This window comes from Lissotriton helveticus, chromosome 11 (genome assembly GCF_964261635.1).
Source record: "Lissotriton helveticus chromosome 11, aLisHel1.1, whole genome shotgun sequence".
Classification (NCBI taxonomy): domain Eukaryota; kingdom Metazoa; phylum Chordata; class Amphibia; order Caudata; family Salamandridae; genus Lissotriton; species Lissotriton helveticus.
In genome coordinates this window covers 1,036,625,586-1,036,644,942 of record NC_136072.1, presented here as the reverse complement: position 1 = coordinate 1,036,644,942, position 19,357 = coordinate 1,036,625,586, and the positions used below count along the sequence as shown (strand labels likewise).

The 19,357-nt window shown below is 43.0% G+C and overlaps 1 protein-coding gene across 4 annotated transcripts in view; it reads left to right on the top strand.

The window, feature by feature from the left end:
• CUX2 (cut like homeobox 2) overlaps nucleotides 1-19,357 on the top strand; it is an 854,685-nt gene that overhangs the window by 536,151 nt on the left and 299,177 nt on the right. The gene's annotated exons all lie outside the window — the stretch shown is intronic.

Below are 19,357 nucleotides of genomic sequence, written 5' to 3'. Positions count from 1 at the left end.
CACTACCTTAGCCTGTATTTCTTCTCGAATATGTTATCATTGTTATTGTTGCTCCGCTCTCTGTAAGTTTGTTAAGTGCTCTGATACCCACAAGGATCACATTCGCACAATAGAAAATGTTCAAATAAATAAATAAATCCCTTTCTACACTTCATTTCCAATAAAGCTGCAAAGCTTCTCTTTCTTGCTTCCACTCCTCATGCTTGTTTTCTTATTCTCATATGCTGTTCCCCGCTCCGGCGCCCTCTTAGTCCATTTGGGACAGTTCCTCATTATCTTTCTTTGAGACTAACCCGTTCTCCTTAGTTGCTCACACTTTTTTTTTTTTACCAATATTTAGTATCTCTGAAACGTGTCCCTTTCTCACCGTTCACACAGCAACAATTCTCGTCAGTTCTATAATATTTTGCCATGAAGGCTTTTTCCTGCCTGACAATGTTCTTGATTGTGATGGCACCAAGAAGTTGCCTAAGAATGTGTAGTGTGAGCTACATTCTGGAAGGTGTGACATGATGGCTGGCTCTGATGGGTTGCACTTTTTCCTGCTCCATTGTAGAGACCCATCCGGCATGAAACTTCATAATATGAACAAGGTCCACAGATGAAGAGGACCCCCGTAATATACTGACACTCCAGCTTGCCTCTTGCCTCACCCATGTATGCATTTAGAGATAATGGGGTATCCCAGTGACCCTCAGAACCTGGGTAAAATTTCCATAATAAGAAGAACTTCTTCAAAAATGAAAATTGTTGTGTGTGTCCTTACGCATCATACCGCGAGTGCGGACTGTGTGAAGTATATAAAGAATTAGTATGTTCAAAATATAGAAAAGAAATTGACACATATCCGACAGAACCAATTGTTCTTATTCACCCATGTATGCATACCTTTATCTCTTATTTCCAGAGTCCATCAGATTAACCAGCATGAAGCGACAGGGATGGAAGCACAGGGGGTGCTCCTTTGTCCACACAATCTCTTACTTTTAGTTACAAACTATGGGCCCAATTCACAAAGATACACTTACACTATTCTGTAACTGTACTTTTTTTTTGTTATTCGCAGACAATCAATGTAATAGTAACTTTACGACTGCGGAGACTCCGCAGTCAGTGCGGAGAACTCCACACATAAAAAGATAGTTCTGTCCCATCTTTTTATATGTCTCTGCAGTCGTAAAGTTACTATTAAAAGTGTTGTTTTTTTTTACATTTGTCCATCGGGCCGTAGGTGTACATATACGAGCAGTTGTAGTATTGAAACTCCAGCGTATTCACAGTATATGTTTGTTTAATGAGGAACTTCACCCCTTTTGTATATTTGCCCATCTTACTACCCCTTTTTCAAAATGTTGGTGTCTTAAGTCCAACCAGTGTCGCAGTAACAGTCCCCTCCCTGACTTTTGCATTTAGTAGGGCTTGGCAGAAAAAGAACATACTCCTTTTTTTACCCATGAGATTATGAAATACACTGTGCGATGACCACTACCTAAAAAACATCAGGTGTGTTCATAACACCAGCCAGTTCATCCAACCCTTGGTGATGCCTGTGAGTCACAGATTTTAGCAACCCAACTCACACTCTTAGGGTCTGTATAAAATATCCACTAAAAAGTGAGTTGTCCGTATGATGCAATTTTTTGTGAGCTACATTGCACTTGAATGTGTGTTGGGCACGTTTGTGATCTTCTCTAATGGCTGTATATCGGTTGGAGTGCCCCCTCCTACTCTTGCAGTATATTTAATTGGCAGTGTATCTATACATTACTGTAGTGTAATAAGGAGGATCAAAGACTGTGATATACCTTTACTGCATCTGATCTACTGGGTCCATTGACTGATGGTACTGTATATTGAGCTTGCTAATGACACTTGTGAATCAGCCCAGCATATAGAATTTATTTCATTTTGGGGTTTTATGTAGCCAAAGCCTTGAAACCATTTGTCGAGAAAGGGAATGCTTGCATGGGTTAGCAACAGTGTTAAAGAGTGTGAACAGAATCAAGGAGGCATTTTTCCAACAGCTTTCAGTATATTTAGGCTTTCCTGTTTTCAGTTTCTATTTTTGGTGAATTCTGGTGAGGTTTTTTTCAGTGTTTTCAAGTGATTTCAATACCTTAAAAAAACAGTAGTAATCAGTGGTTACACATTTTCGTGTCATTAAAAACAATAGAAACAGTGTTTTGCCGGTGTTTATTGAACTTTTCACTTTTATTATTGCTTGCTTTCTGCACTGATAGTCAGTGGTATATAGACAGTGTACGTACAGTGTATTTGAGGTCCAAATACATTTTTGCCAATCAAACTTATTGTAGTACACCATTCAATATTTCTTCAGTGAGTCTTTGGTCATGTGCGCTAATTTTTTTCTTCCAGTGTAAACTTTTTTTCTGTGAAAAGGCCCTTTCAACATTGGCACTTGAGATGGGCAATGCCAAAACAGGCAGTACACAATTTGCTATCTCTGGCCACTGACTTAGCTTTCCATGCCAATAGTAGTGCACTTGAAGATTGTGATTCTCTGGGCAGGTTCGGGAACATTTGTGTTGAACTAGGAGCTTATGCCCTCAGAGTTATTGAAGCAGTCAAAAATGAAGCAATGCTCTTTAAACTATGGAGAAAATTCCCCTTTACTGAAGGGATCTAGAACTTGTACAGAGTACCACAGTGAATACGCATTTCTATAGCGCATCGCTACCCTAGGGCATCCCAGCGCATTTAGGAGCTAGAGAACATTGCCGCTACTCAAGGAAAGAGAGAGCTCTTCAGCAGTTTCCTAAAAAGGAGATAGTTAGGTTCCAGGCAGATGGAATTGGGGAGTTGATTCCACAAGTTTGCAGCATGAAGGGCGAAGCGTCGGCCACCCATGCGTGACCGACGAATCCTGGGAACGGTCAGAAGATTTTTGTTATTTGATCTCAGTATCCTTGGAGCTTGATAGGGTTTCAGCATAGGCACGATCACCGGGGGGCCATTACCGGTGATCGTTTATGGACAGTGCACATAGCCTTAAACCAGATTCTTTGTTGCACTGGAAGCCAGTGCAGTTGAGAAAGGGCAGACCTAGCAGAGGCCCGCCTCTGGACATTTAACAGAAGTCGAGCAGTACAATTCTGAACCACTTGTAAAGCGTTAATAGTCCCCTTAGGAGCACCCAGGTAGACCGCATTGGCATGATCAAGCCTTGACAAAATGAGGGCCTGAACCAGCAGCCGCCTAGCGTCAAAAGAAAGGAGTGGCAGAATCTTTCTCATAAGTCTGATTAGGCCATAGCAAGTAGCAGCCACTTTGCGTGATTGTACGGAAAGGCTAAGGTTGGAGTCCAGCCATACACCCAGACTCTTAATTTGTTTCTTGGGCAAAGGGGGTAAACCGAAACAACTAGGCCACCACGGGTCTAGATTAGGGTGGGCTGCATGTCCTAGCAGCATAATTTCCATTTTGGATCCATTCAATTTGAGGTAGGAAAGATCCATCCACTCAGCTATTTTGGTCAGATACGAGGTAAGATTCTTATCACTCGTGTCACTGTTGCTGAGCAACACTACCAGCTGAGTGTCGTCAGTGTACGTGAGGTTTCATTGACTTGAAATGCCATGGTTGGTGAAGGGACACTTCTATGCATTATTGGAAGCCATTTCTCATACATTGTAAAATGAAAGTTCCTTAATTGCTTGTCAACATTGCTTTGCTTACCAAGTGGCAAGCACTCTAACATGGAACATGTTGCAGTGCCAAAGTCACTAATGGTGTCGCCCAACCTACTCTCAAGGAGATGGTGCACATCTACACCAATTATGCTGAACATTTGGCAGACTTTCAGACTCTAGTTGTTTTACTGTGTCCACTACAGCAGTTATGTTTTCCTGTAAAAATCTAGGAATGCAGTAGAGTGTACTTTTTTCACATCACTTTGCGACCAAAGATCATCACATTTCTTGCCTTTGGCATTATCAATTCTGTAAACGGTTGCCACGAGGATAATATACCATTCACAGCTCCTTGGACTGAGAACCATCAGCTAAGTGACACAGTTGGGATGACTCTTTCTTTGATGCCATTTAAAGCACAAAATGAGAAATATTTGCACTTTAGTTCCCGTGCATAACAAAACAGTGCACCAGAATGGACTAAAAAGTCAATAGCTTTCTTCATTAACTCTGATGATTTTTTAAGATGCTTTCCGCATGTCATCTAACAAGTGGCAAGGATCTCTTACAGCGAAGCACTTCAGCTCAGGTATCGATTTTGACAGGTCGTTACACAACTTTTTCATATATGTAGCTGAATCACTGCAAATACAACCAATATTACTCCAATCTTTGTTGAACTCAGAAATAACCTTTTTGCAGCAGCATTCCAAGTGACATTGTGTTCCATGTTTTCTAAAAGTCTGGTGTCATGTCTTCACCACTATCCCAGATGCTTGGTGATAAGCACTCTTTTCACATGTACTTCCATTGAATGTTTAAAGCCTGAGTGTTGGCGATTGACCTACTATCAATACTGACTCACTAGAAACTGGGGGCTGATGCATCAAGGGTTTTTACCCATTCCCTGTAGGTAAATGTGATGGCACATATTGGGAAAGATTCTTATGAAACCAGCCAGTTTACCTATCAGTGAAAGAATCAAACACAACCAAAATGGTAAATACAATTTTGATATTTCCTGATTCTCTACAGTTTTAAAATCATTCACTAATACTTAAAACAAGCTTCTAACCCCTGCATCTTTAGACCAAAGACCACAAAACTGAAAAATGCAAAAGGAAGAAGAAATAATATTTTAGTGACATCCCTAAACAACAAAACTCAAGCAGAATAGTGTTAGCCCAGTCTTTCTTGCTACTAGCTTGGATAACAAAGTTACATTGTATTGGCCCCTTCAGGAAGAAAATAAATGACTCTTTCACTCTCCTTTTCCTTTCTTTGAATGGCATTTAGTTTGTGGTTCTGCAGGTGTTTTTTCAGTGATTATAAGTTTACACTGGTGAGGACTATTTTCCTTTTGGTGGGGTTTTATCAGTTATTATAGGTTTGTACCTAAAACCAGACACCCTAAGTATATTATACAGTAAATCTGCATTTGTGATCAACACAGATCTTTCTAAAGGCTTTGTAGCACATGAATCTTGGGGGTGAAATAGTTTTTATATAGCACAGAAATCACTAGAGCTTTTAGGCAATAAAAAGACCAAAGAGAACGCCAAGAGTAAATCTCCACAGGAAGGACTTGTCTGAGAAATAGTGTTTGGTAGAGAATAGTGGCAGTGAATGGAGAGAGCCAATAAGAAGAGACCGTGTGAGCTTCATTCACTCATGCAGGAAATAAGACAACAAAAAGTGCATTTAGGGAATTGGTGCTCTTTAGTTAATTATTATTTTCGTAAAGACCCAGTATAGGAACGGTTTCCCTGTAATGCTGCACAGAGGCATGGAAAGGGGTTCCCTGTAATACGGCATAGGGTTGTATAAACTGGTTCCATGTAATACTGCATGGAGGCTTCGATAAGGGTTCCATGTAATGTTGTTTGGAGGCCTTTCTCCTGACATAATATTGTTTTATTACAAAGCAGCTACAGCTGAATAAGGTTTATTCATGTAAAAGTTATATACCCACGACCAGGACCTTCTCAATACCTTTTCTGCTTAGCGCCATAACCTTTTAATAACCTGTTATCAAAAGCATTTTAAAAAGCATTCACAACCAGTGACATTGAATTGGTTATGACATTGGGCTTCATTACCAGTGCCCCATTGCCAGCTCTGCACATGATCTGCAGATTTACAGTGGTTCTCATAATCCAGTTGGGGCCGGTAAATCCTGTTACTGGCCCCCTGAGAGTTACTGAGGAATGGTGCACTTTCTCAGCTCATTTTTTCATGTAGTTTCAGTCGTTCTTAACCTGGAAACATACACTCTGTTATTTAGGGCTTAGGACGTGTAACTCCTTTGTCTTAAAGATAATTGCTGATTTCCATTGTAAACCAGGAGGCTGGTCTAAAGCTAAGGAAAGGTGTGATAATCTTGACATACTAGAACTTTGAAATTGTATCTATATTCAGTACAAAGACAGGAGATGATCTTATGATGTTTGTTTCAACCTGTAGAGGGAATTTAGTTGGTAGAAAAGCTTCCAATTGCTCTATTACATTGTAAGTGAATTAAAGAAGAGTGAAACCTCGCCATACTAATTACAGAGTATCACTAGTAACATTTTAGGAGCCCCTCAACCACCAGTTCTAGCCAGTGTGATATATAATCTCAATTGATGTACCCTAGTGGATAGTTTCAACGTCAAGTTCCCTATCTAGATATGGGATAGTCCAGGTAGGTAATTCCTCCACCAGAAGGAAGACTTTTTGGATGTACAATTAGGTGGGATCTGTAAAGAGATGGTTAAAATTGCCTCTTATGCTGAGATGAACATCTTTGATGTATATTGGAATAGGGGTTAGGTTAAAAACTAGGAGACGTGTTGGGGATGCACTACTAATCCTTCACATCTCACTTCGATATAGAACAAAAAAAATCTCACATCGATGGTCTATATGTTTCAGCCATCAATGCATCAATTCCAGCTGAGCCTGGGTTAGAATGTGTGCAACACTATAATTATTTGGGAGCTTGGCTAAGCAAAACTGGGAAATGGACCCTGCACCTGAACAAAATAAAAAGCAAGGCAAGAATGATCAGGTACACTGTGCAAATGAAATGCCACCCTTGACAGCCTAACGACCTCTGCTATACGGAGAGTGGTGCCTGCCAAACTGCTCCTTTTGCTGAATTATGCCCAACAAGCATTTCCAGGCATGCTGGCAACTGCCCTAGGTGGGAAACGGCCTTCAAAACGTGGGCTTAGCCATGCATGCTTTTTCATTGAAAACCAAACCACGCTTGCCTTAACCACACAAATGCCTTAAGGGCGCATATGCGTGGTTAAAGCAATAGGTGGTGTAGATGCGTAGCGGATGGGCAGGTACAGGAAGACAAGAAGAGGAAGGATTGGGAAAGGACACAGTGAGGTGAGTGGGGCCTGGGCCGAGTTTTGGGCCTGTAGGGGGAAGTTTTTCAGGGTGGGGTCATTTTTAGGACTCAGGGTGGTAGGGTTGTTTATAGGGCAGGGAGCACTTTTTGGGCTCAGGGCAGTGGGGGCTGGATCGGTGTACTTTACAGGTATAGGGGACCATTTTTAGGGCTCGTGGGGGGGCTGGTGTTGCTTTTAGGGCATGGGGTCAGTTGCAGGGCTCGGAGGGGCTGGAGGAAGGGACAGTTCTCAGGGCAGGGGTATGATCTGTAGCACACATGTCCCTTTACCAATCATGTCTTTAAAACAATATTGCGTGGTAAAGCCAAGCGTGGTAAACACATGCGTTGTAAAGATGTGGTTGGGGTTAAGACCGAATGGTTCAGGCATGCGTTGTTCCATCATACAACTGCCCTAGTTAAGATCCAGTGCACAGCCTACAAGACATTATTCCAACTCCCAAAGGACACAAGATACACCTTGATGAAGAACTCTAGTGTAATTGATATTCTACATTTATATCAATTATACACCATTTCTGCTACTTCTCTGCTCTAAAATAATTTTATCACAGCAGAAATAAAAACATTTTTCGAATTTCAGAGATGGTTCGCACCTACATATCTGTTTGAACAATGTGACTTGTATAATAGCAAGGAATGCTATTGTTGACGTGGGAGGACAGCTGCACTGATAAATTCAGTAAGTGAAGGCTAGGGGCCTGAGTACGAGTTTGGCGGCCCAAGGACTGCCAGACTCGAAGGGTGCGGCAGTGACGGTCTTCCAACCACCCTATTACAACTAGGGCAGTTGGACCACCATTGCACAGCCGCAATCGCCAGGAATCAGAGATCCCTGAAAGTGGTGCAGCAGTCTTAAGGCTGCAGTGTGGCTGGCGTGACCACCGCAGGCCCACCAAGCATATTATGAGTTGCCTCTCCACCACAGTTTTCATTACAGTACCTACTCCATGACAACTGTGGTGGAGAGGAAACAAAGGGAGCCCCCTGTTGCCTCTGGGCCATGGGGTGCATTCAGGGGGCACACATTGTGCCCCCCAGTTTGCATGCACCCCAATACCTGCACAGCATGGAATGCACCAGTCCAAGATGTACAGGTACTGCCTTTGACATTCCCATTGCGGTGCCTATTTCATAGGCACCGCCGTGGGAACACCAAACAAAAACCTGCCAGTGACTTAAAAAGTCATAAAATGGCGGGCAGTGCCTACACTGGTTTGGTGGTGGGGTGGGTCCGCTCATGCGCGGCCAAGCTTGTAATCAGGCCCTAATAAGTGACTCCCTTTCTTGTAGACTTCCATTAGAATCGTTAATATGATTCTGCACGACCTGTCCTGTTGTGTCCTGGCGTGAGGGTTCCTCTCTAACCCCTCACTCTAAGGGCCAGATGTAGGTAGGACTCAGTTACCGATTCTTAATTACCGAATTTTACCGTTTCGGTAATTAAGAATCGGTAAATAAGAATGGGGGACATGTAGGAACATCCAGATGTTCCTTTTACAGAATCGGTAAAAATCTGTATTTACCGATTCGGTAAATACCGACCGGTAATGCCCATTCATTCCTATGGGCTTTGCAGCCCATAGGAATGAATGGGCATTACCGATTCGGTATTTACCGAATCGGTAAATACCGAATTCCACAAGGGTGCAGGGGGTGTCACTTTGACACCCCCTGGCACCCCCAAAAGAGGCTCGCGTGCCATGTGTCCGGCATACCTGCCCTAAGGGCAGGTCTGCCTGTCATATGGCACAGGTGTGCATGCACACCGGAATCGGTATTTTACCATCAAATATATTTGATGGTAAAATACAGATTCGGTAAGGGTTGTGGGACTCAGAAGAGTCCCACCTACATATCAAATTTATCGAATAGGTAAAAATACCAATTCGGTATTTTACAGATTCGGTAAATTTACCGATCGGTAAATTTACCGAATCTGTAAAATATGTGGCCCTACATACCATTTCGTAAATACCGGTCGGTAACGGCCAAAAATACCGATTTTCGGCCGTTACCGACCGACCTACATCCGGCCCAAAGTGCTCATTTTTAGGTCTCGTCCTTTACCATTGCGAAGCAATGGGAAATGGGGGAGAATTCAAGTGCTCAAACGGATTGTCAAACCACCGCTTTTTTCCGTGGCGTTTTCTTCGAGTGCGCGTACAGGCACGCGCATTTGGCCCATACACTTTCATGGCCATCTGTTCCTGTTCCTAATGGCCCTCCCCCAGCACAGAGCGCGCATCGCGGCCGCACAGCACATCAAAGGGCTTCTCCCAGCGTGTGCTGTGCGGCTTCTCCTCCCCTAATTATGTGGCCGGCTGTACTTGTGTTTCCTGGCCGCTTCCCGGCCGCTCTTGTATTTAATTAGCAGCAGCAGCATTTCTCCTGCGCCAGGCCACATCATAGGCTCTGTGCCATTAAAACTTAACTTATCTGCGAGGTAAAAGACTGCGAAGTACTGAATCCTAACCTGGAAGTAAAACTCCTGATGTACTCACTTGCAATGTAACATCCCACGATGGAAAACCTATGATGCAATGGTGACGTACATACACCCACACCCTACTGCCCTGCATATCTGTGAATCCCAAAGCCGAGTCCAAGTGATCTTACACTCAGGTCTTGCATCAATCATCATTCCGTGTAAGGTGCATGTTTATTTCCCGCCATGCCGCACGCTGAATCACAGTCTTCAAAACTTGACAGATTTATAAACCTTGTGTAAAAGTTCCGCAGTGTCAGCAGGAGCAGCCCGTAATTCCATGGTTACACATTTTACAGATTAAATTCATTTTCATGCCCTGAATTGCGCATTTGTTCTGGACAGTAATCCTTCAAGAAAGAGCTGAAACCTGTATTGCGCTTATCTTTCTCCATACTCTTCCAGCAAGAAGTGTATCCTAAAGGAAGCCAGACACACACAAAGGTCTCAGTAGCCTCGGGGGACCGGATGTGTTAGGGATGCCACTCATACATTATTGGCTCGAGAGCATCCTTCTTAGACAGACTGCAGCAATGAAGAGGCTCACACAGAGAGAGAACAGAATGTAAATCTCCAGAATATGATTGCAGAAGCACTGACTAATGCTCTGGCGGGTCCGTCGCTTTGATAATTTGTGCACACCCGGTGGAAACATAAAATATTAAGACATACGCGGTTCTTGTGCTATTCGCCGTTTTACTGTTCTTCCCGGTAATTGAATACGGGTTGGCTTGCCCAGGCGGTTTCAGCTCCCTTCCCTCCTTGTCTTCAAGGACAAGCCTGGTACATTTTACAGGACAAGCCTGGTTATTCCTTGCATAACTACTTAAGATATGAGGTTAATACACATTTTATCTTGTTTTATTTTGATAGATGTCTTTTTTGTTTAGTTTCTTTATAATTTCAACTGACATTTAATCCAGATTTGGATTCGGGATTCTGAGTTCTGCAACAAAATACAGACACCTTCTATATTTTCCTTTCACATTTCAGGAGGAAACACTGGGTGAAATGTCACATCAAAGGCTCTGTGCCACTTTCACCCACACAGCAACACTTACAGACACGCAACGCCACTCACACCCACGCAAGCCCACTATCATCCACGCAACACCACACTCACCCACGCAACGCCACTCACCCAAGCAACACCACTCACACACGCAACGCCACTGACACGCGCAACGCCACTGACACGCGCAACGCCACTGACACGCGCAACGCCACTGACACGCACAACGCCACTCACACGCGCAACGCCACTCACACGCGCAACGCCACTCACATGCGCAACGCCACTCACACGTGCAACGCCACTCACACGCGCAACGCCACTCACACGCGCAACGCCACACGCACACGCAACGCCACTCGCACACGCAACGCCACTCGCACACGCAACGCCACTCGCACACGCAACGCCACTCACACACGCAACGCCACTCACACACGCAACGCCACTCACACACGGGTGCAGATTGTGGGTGCAGATTCAGAGAAAACTCAGCAGCACCACCACCATTGCAATGCAATAGGTCTCGTTTTAACGCAAATTTAAGCTATAGGCCTTGTAAATGGCAAAGCCTTTTTATTTATGTTCCAAAAACCAGAACGCAAAAATAAAGGGCATAATCATTTACAATGCTAATAGTTCAGACTCGCGTTATTGCGAGACCTATTGCATTTTCAATGCTTGTTTATAACATTATTCCACTGTAGTTGTACCACTCAGAATAAGCAATTAGCAGAAAGTGGCCTGATGCCCTTTAACTTATTTTCATTCTATGAAACTGTGTACTTTTTTTAAAACAACAATAAACTAGACACGTATTTTCAACCTTCTGGAACCTTTTCAGGAACTAACAAATAATGAGAAACAAAAGAATCAGAGTTTAGATTAAATACTGCGAATATATTCAAGCAAACTCAATTATCACATTGCAGAGCAGAATAATATAAACTAAATGTTCGTTCTATTAATCACACACATTGACTTTTGGTTGATTTATTAGTACATGTAACTTAAGAAGGGAAATGCGTGGAAGAGAAAAGTAATAATATTCATGACACTACTCCCTGAACACCAGGCCGATTTACAAATGTAATTTTGTAGCATGTAAAAAATGCAGTTCACCAACCTATGGCCGGAGACCTCCACCTTCACCTCTCTAATACCTCCATGGTGGCAGAGTACTCTGCATACTTAGATGTACTACTTTGTACTAAATGTAGAAGTGACTGGGAGAAGGTGGGAAAATGGGAATAATGATTTAAAAATAGATAGGGTTAATGTAAATTTCAGGAGGATTTTGGAAAGGACATGTTAATATAAAACACGTACCCACAAAAAAAGTAAGACTATTACAATTTACAAAACACACTTTTAAAGTTAGGACAGCTCCAAATGTATCACCATTTGTGTAAATGTACTCCAGGCCCCAACCACTGGTACGGCAATAAATTCCAATAGAAAACAATGGAAGCAGGGAATTAAAATAACATCCCACACTAATTAGCGTTGAACTAATTAAATCTGACATTTAAGGGCCAACTCAGCCTTCTATCCTGCTCAGGTGGGTATGGTGACTACCAAAGATTGGGTAATACTAACATTTATTTTCTAAAGCTCTTAGGAGTAGCTAGAGGGTGGTATTTAGTACTATATAAAAAGCACTTTATTACCGTGTGCTCTTACCATTACGACTGGGGCGTGCAATTAACGGCCATTAACGCCCTCAGCAGAGGGCAGTGGCTCAAATATTAATATTTCATTCCGTTTGCAGTTTAGGTGGAAGAAATGTAATCTTTCCACGACAGGAACGTATAAAACCAGGTAAATGGCCCAGTCGTGCAATGCTTGGGAAATTGCCCGCCGTTGCTCTGAAGCTGAAATGCGTGCTCAGAAGCGGCCCGTCTGGGCTCTCTGCTGTCAGTCTGAAGCGAAAGGTTACGCAGGCGTGACTCGCTGTCAGCGCGCGCGCCGCTGCGCGTGGAACCAGGCCGTGATGGCGTCTAATGAAAGTCATCCTCCCGGCTCTGTTGTCCTTGGCTGAAGCAATTTGTGTGGCAAAATCGAGGCCCTCCATAAAGGAGAAATATGTAACCCGTGATTGCTGGTGCAGAAACATTGCGGCCGCTTCTGATCCCGCCGAAATGAGTCTGCGCTGCCTTGAGTTTTGCAAAATCACTTACAGACGATTAGAGCCCCCAAACATTCACATATGGCGCTTTGTAAAATGGATTGTCCTCGGCTGCTGTACCAGCCTATCGCCGATATTGTTTTCACATCTGCGAGCAAAATGTTATTTGTGAAACACTGAAGAAAGCAGCAATTTCTTTGTTTATTTCAAACGCCACTAAAATGAGGGAAATTGTGTATTAGATGACAAAAAACCCGCCCGCCTCTTATTTTTCGTATAACAGGAAAATAATCTTTGTGCTCCAGTGAGCGTACAGTGGGCTTGGAGGAAAAGGCATTATGTTCTTGTGCCCGTTGAATTACAAATGGCTTGTTTGCTTTTGTTTTGAATGACAAGCAATTTTCAAGCGGCCTTCAGCCGAGATCTTGATGTGTATTCCAAAAAGATTCCTTGTATGCTTGACAGGTCATGCGAGTTGTGCTGCCGCGGTGTCAAAGCCCAAAATGCGTACTTCATTCGCTTAATATAAAATTCTCAGTGAATAGTATGCCTTGTACCAGGAGATGTGTCTTTTGGACACTCTACAAAAGTTTTCGGTGATTTGATTTTTAGTGTTCTTTGCTAGCACGAGCACAACTCCTACAACCGAATCTTTTTGTTGACATTTTATTGCGTTGTGGAACCTTTGTGTCTTACCTGATTTGGATCGGGCGTTGAGGAGTATGGTTTCCTTCATAAATAAGGTCTGAAGAAATATTAAGCTGGTGAAAATAGGGGACTCTGTCTGCACCTGTTCCAAAAACGTATGGGAGCCCCCGAAGTTTTGCCATTCACCCCATTCTTGTTTTAAATTTACGTTGGCCAGCTTGGGTAATTGATAGACATACATGCAGCAGCAGTGGTGGTGTCACTATAGGAAAAATAAAACGAGAATAACTAAGTTATTATCATGTTATTTTTTCCTAGTTGTGGCAGTTTTGCGGGCGGGATGGGACGGGGCTGCTCTGCTGACAGAGCAGGGGAGGGGCGGAATGGTTTGCACTCCCTAAAGTGAGCATGAATGTTGGCTAGCCCTCTTGGGCCGGCCAAACATTCATGCGTACTTTGCATGTTCTCCATGCAGGCTGCATTACAGCCTGCATGGAGAACATGCCCAGCCTCCCATTCTCTGGTTGAGCGCCAATCCACAGCGCTCAGTCCAATCACAACGCTGCATCGCAGCGTTGTGATTGGCTATTGAGAGGCTGGGAGCCGGGTGCATCCTGCTTCCTGCTTTCTGCCCTGAAAGCTGGGAAGAGGACTGAGAGGAGGCGGCGGTGACGAAGGGTGGTAGCGGCAGACATTCTTTTCCTCCACCCCTGTGACCCGACCCCCTACCGCCTTCAAATACCAGCCGCCACTGGCCAACAGACTTGATTCAAGTCGGTCGTAAGATTTTTAAGCCAAAAATGGGTCTATTTTATCTTTCTCCCGCCTAAAATGGCTTTTGCAGCAATATGTCAATGGGGAAAATACATTCCTCCGATTTTTATTTCAAAATCTGCTGCTTGCCAGTTGTAAAATGTTGGCATGTATGTTGATAGGATACATGAACCTAAACAAGTATCACTTCATGTATGATATTTTCTGAAGGTCTCAGCTGATCAAGCTATGACTCATCTCATTAATTGCATAGCCAGGGTCCATGGGCCAGATCCTCAACAGATTTCCATGTAAATTACTTCTATTTAGATAAGTTGTGAATTTATCCCATGGGGATATCCTGAAAAACTGTCTCAAATCTGAACCTTGTGGACCAAAGATGGACTCTCCAGCTTAGGCATTCAGCTAGCTGAGTGATAATAGTGAGTACCATCTGCTTACAGATGTATGGTTAGGTTCATGTGTATTAATCTAGCATCATGCGCTTAGAAAACAGAGCTGACGTATTTTTTTGAGCATTGTTTTTATGGTATTTTCAATATAGAATAAAATAAAGCTTTGAAAACATTGTGTTCACTTATGACCCAGTCCCTCCCTCCGGCCTCCACATGATTCTTCTCCACAGTAACCATGATTCTGCCAACTTCTCTTATTTCATGACAAGTATACCTAAGAGCTCAGTCAATTGGTAGGTATATTCCAGTTCGTTATACATAGACGTTTTCTCTATACCGTAACCACCCCATACATACTGTGGTATGCTTTTGAGGACATACTCTTGCCTCACATAAGTGCTCTAGAGCATACTCCTTTAAAGACAGAATTTCTACTTTTCTCTATCTCCCCATTCAAAACTGACCTTTGGTGCTGACAGATTTTGGAATATTTCCAGTGCTGGTCACCAGTGGAAATTCAATGTTTACTTATGAGTAATAAGCTGTAGCTGGACTGATGCATCCGATACATGGGCAAACTCGCTTTCATTTCAGCCTGTCTGCTGAGGAATGTTAAGAATTTCATCCCAGAATTGGGCAAATGTTTAGTGATCATTTTCAGCCTTAATTAGGGCAGTGCTTTGCACAGTAGAATTTCGGGCATCGATGACTGGAGTGCAGCGCCCATCAGCACACGCGATCATGGGTACAGGTTCTCATCCCTTTGACCCCAGTCCTCTTCTTGCTGCAGTATCTCACAGTAGAAGTTTGTTCCCCAGTTAAGGTAGCCTTCTGAGCTCACAGGGTCTTCCATTTCACCACAATGAAATAACTGCAGATTGCAATTTCAAGAGGCTGGTAAGGCTTCCGCAGTGAAAAAAAATATGCTCCTGGAGATTCACAACTTCAAGAGAAGGCAAATCCTGAACAGTCTTTTTTTCTCAATCGCACCAAAGATTTTTTATAACTATAGGAGCTATATACAGCCAAAAAACATGATCATGATTGGTGCAACGTTTCAGGTGGCACGTCTTATGTGTCCATTACTGTGTAGAAGTAATCTTTCTCATGATCATTCACCGGAAACACAGTCCAGTTTGGGATTTGTCATTTAGAATGGGAACTGTTGAAGACTGCCATTCCCACAATGGTCCATGGTCATTGTGCCATCAAGTGTCACTAAAGTAAATTGATGTTGCACAATCTATTTGGCTATTAATTTATATTGATAGTTAGATTACCACATGGCTGTTTGACAAAATATGCTAAATTATGTTGTTATTTTAACTGATTTGTATAGCGCTGTATTGTTGAAGCAGTTGCACAATTAGTTGTGGTCTAACCTGGGTTCATTTATAGCTCATTGATTGCCCAGTTTGGTCTTTCGATCTTGAAACTAAGCCAGAATGGCCAGATTTATGTCCATTTGTTTGATGCCAGCAGGCTGTACATCCTCTGCATTGCCTCATGAAGGACAACACTATGGGATGTGATTGGTAGAGCGATCATTGCCCTATGCCTTATCTCCCTGAGCTGCAGACTCGGTCTGCATGCATGAAACATCCACATACATCTCTGCTGCCTGTTTGCTTTGGAGTATTGGTAAAGTGCAAGTCACCTCCACTTCTAAACTCCATCAGCCAATGCGTCAACTCAGGTGGTCACTAAATAAAGACCATGCACGATCCCCTGAATAGCAAGGTCTTCTGATTGTACTTATCTACAGCAAGAGAGAAAACAAACAGAAGTAGAGATAAGACCATATGTCTCGTGTTAAATAAGGCAAGACATATTTAAACATTGCCAGTTTAATAGAATAATTGTGAAAAAGCAGAGGGGGGTCGATTACGTTTTTTTCTTTACTTGGGGGGCGCAGCATTAAAACGTTTGAAGACCATTGCCCTAGAGGGAAAGGCCAAGAGGAACTGTGGAGTCTGGGAGTATTTTTAATAGAGATTGTTTAAAACAAAGCACTCTTTGAGGGTCGATATGCACAGCACATCATGAAAGCAGTCATCTGATGTAGAGTCAAATAACAGGGTTCTTTATGCAGGCATTGCATCACAATCATAAGGCATTCTAGAATGTTGCTTGGTTTGATGGTATCTACTGGAGCTTTGAGATGTGTTGTGAATCCTTCACCGGGTGACCCCTTTCAGGTAAGCTAGCACCCATCGTGAAAGGTATGTGAATATGAGTAACAATACTTTAAACATCCCCCCCCCCCCCAGAAGAAGCTGCTATGCAACATTTGGGGGCTATAGTCCAGCTTTGCAGGACCTGGCACAGGGCACGTATCCGTGTTTTGCAGGATCTGCCACCTATGGTTCAAACCTGCTGATAATGTTTTATGATGTACATTGCAGCTACGCAGTGTATGCGATATGCTTAGTCCAGTCATAGTGGCCTGTGAAGCTTCTCCGCAAATAGAGAAAATACCCTAAATCAGTTGTTAGGGTACAAAGTGGGCCATTTAAAGTGCACCATAGACCTGGAGTTAACAAGAAGAAACTCCAAATTGATATAGTTCGTAAAAGACTCTATGCTTGCCTATTGATTGGCATGTCCAGGATAGAGGATTTGATTTTTTCTAAAGGCATTCTGGAACCAGGGCTTAAAACTGTTTGCCAAGGTATTTAGGTATAGTCTGTTTTCACCCAAACGTTTCCCACTCTCGTTTTTTTCACTTTAGAATGCAAAACAGATTCCCTGTAATTCCCAGTATGTGTAAGCCCCAGCCATGATGTTTGCAGAAGATCACGCAGACATCTGCTGTAGAGGGAAAACCACAAAACTTTGGCTTTCGGACATGTTACTACCAACTACCTTAAAATGTCTACCAAAAAGACTGTGAATCAGGACAGGGAGGCATGAGATCTCCTCTCATGATTGTAAAGTGGATTATCCAGCTGTTGTGGTCAGGGACCACCAAAGTTACAGGAGAGTCCAGAATTTCAAACCAGCCTACGTGCAAAAATATGGGCACTAATAGAGCTGAAGTGTCGTTCAGGTCAGGCAAATGCTTTCAGAAAATACAGAGACATATGCACTGATACAGACCCCAGTTGCAGGCTTGCACCCATGGTGCAACATACACACAGACACTTGCACACAGAAAACTCACGTACAGGATACACAGAAAAGTCTTCCACCCGCATAAACATACGCATACAAAGGTAACTATGCTCAAAGACCACACATAACTCACCTAAGCCTACATACACAGCCTCAAAGCTGACGAACTGGCCCCGGTTTCGTGTGTGACACCTTTTCACCCTGAAATCATTTAACACCTTGGCATTTTTATCTCAATATTTGTGATAGTAATTGCAAAACAAAAACATCTCAAAACACACAGTTCTGTTGGCATTTATGGGTACTTTCCACCAACTCCTTCATACTCCTCTCAGAATTCTGGAATGGGCATGGCTACAGATGGCACACATTTCATTGACAACTTGGCAGCACTGGACATGCGCACACGCACACACAAATGAATTGAAACGTTTTTTAAAAAGTCCTTTGGTTCCTATGATGCTGGCAGCATGAAGTGCTATATTTTGGCGCTGTTAAAGAAAGAAATAGATTTAGGAATTTTTCAAAAAGACAAGAAAGCCTCGTGATTTTACTCTGCTGGGCTATTAAACATTTTTATTAGGTTTTCTTTACATTTCACATCAAGCAGTGCTTTTCATGCAATAAACTTCGATAGTGGTACAAGAAGAGATTCTGGGTAGGATTTCAAAGTAGTCAATGTCTTTTGCACAGCTGTTTTGAATCCCCTCTGTTAGTTGTTGCTGCGACAGACGCATAGCTCAGTAATAGCACAAAATGCACATTTACAGGTATTCAAAAACTCCTGCCTCCTTAATATCTGTTATTTTTGAGGCAGGATTCCTTTTTTGGCTCCTTGCAAATGTCTGTGAATGCGCGGACTGGGGCCTGCGAGGGGACAGTAAGCCTCTATTGTTTCATTTGCAATCTTTGAATGCTGAGATTTTTTGCACAGCGACCTGTGCCTGCACCTTCGAGTCTTTACCACAGAAATGACACCAGTAACTACGAGCTGCCACAATCCAAAACAACTGACCAAGTTACAGAGTTGTCTGTTTCCCAAAGTGAATTAGGTGAGCTATGCCTAAAGAAAGGGGCGCAGCGGCCATTGTTTAAGTGAAAGCATGCTATGGTTTGTTTTTTTTACAAAAAAAGGCATTTGCTTCTTAAGGTGAATGTGGCGGGCTGCGTCTTAAGAAAGGGCGCGGCCGCCATTAAAGTAAAAGTGAGGCATGGGGCCCTTTAAAAATAAAAAGCATTTGTTTGTGAAGGTGAATGTGAAGAGCTGCATCCAAAGAAAGGGGCGCAGCCGCCAATAAAGTGAAAGTGCAGCATGGGGCGCTTTAAAAAAAAAAAATACTTTGTTAGAGTAAATAAGGCGAGCTGGCATAAAGAAAGGCATGCATCTGCAAGGCAGGCCGTGTTGCTTAAAAAAAATAATGAGGTTGCAGGAGAGCATGTCCCGTCTTAGAAAGTCATTTAAGAAAATAGTGCTCAGAGTCTGTCATTAAAATGTGCAGAGTAACAACACATGTAACAGGGTGTGTCCTCATGGGAGGTTAGAAGAAGAGGCAAGGCAGTACTAAGGAGGGACTACAAAGCCTATTGACCAATGAAAAGCCACCATTTACAAAGGACAGTGACAGGAGCCAATTAACAAGATGGACGAATAGTGGGCAGAGCTTCATGCCCATATCCTGAATACAGCATGTCTCCAAGAGACAGCGCAAGCACTACCTAGGCAAGACCTAAAAATAAATGATGGAACT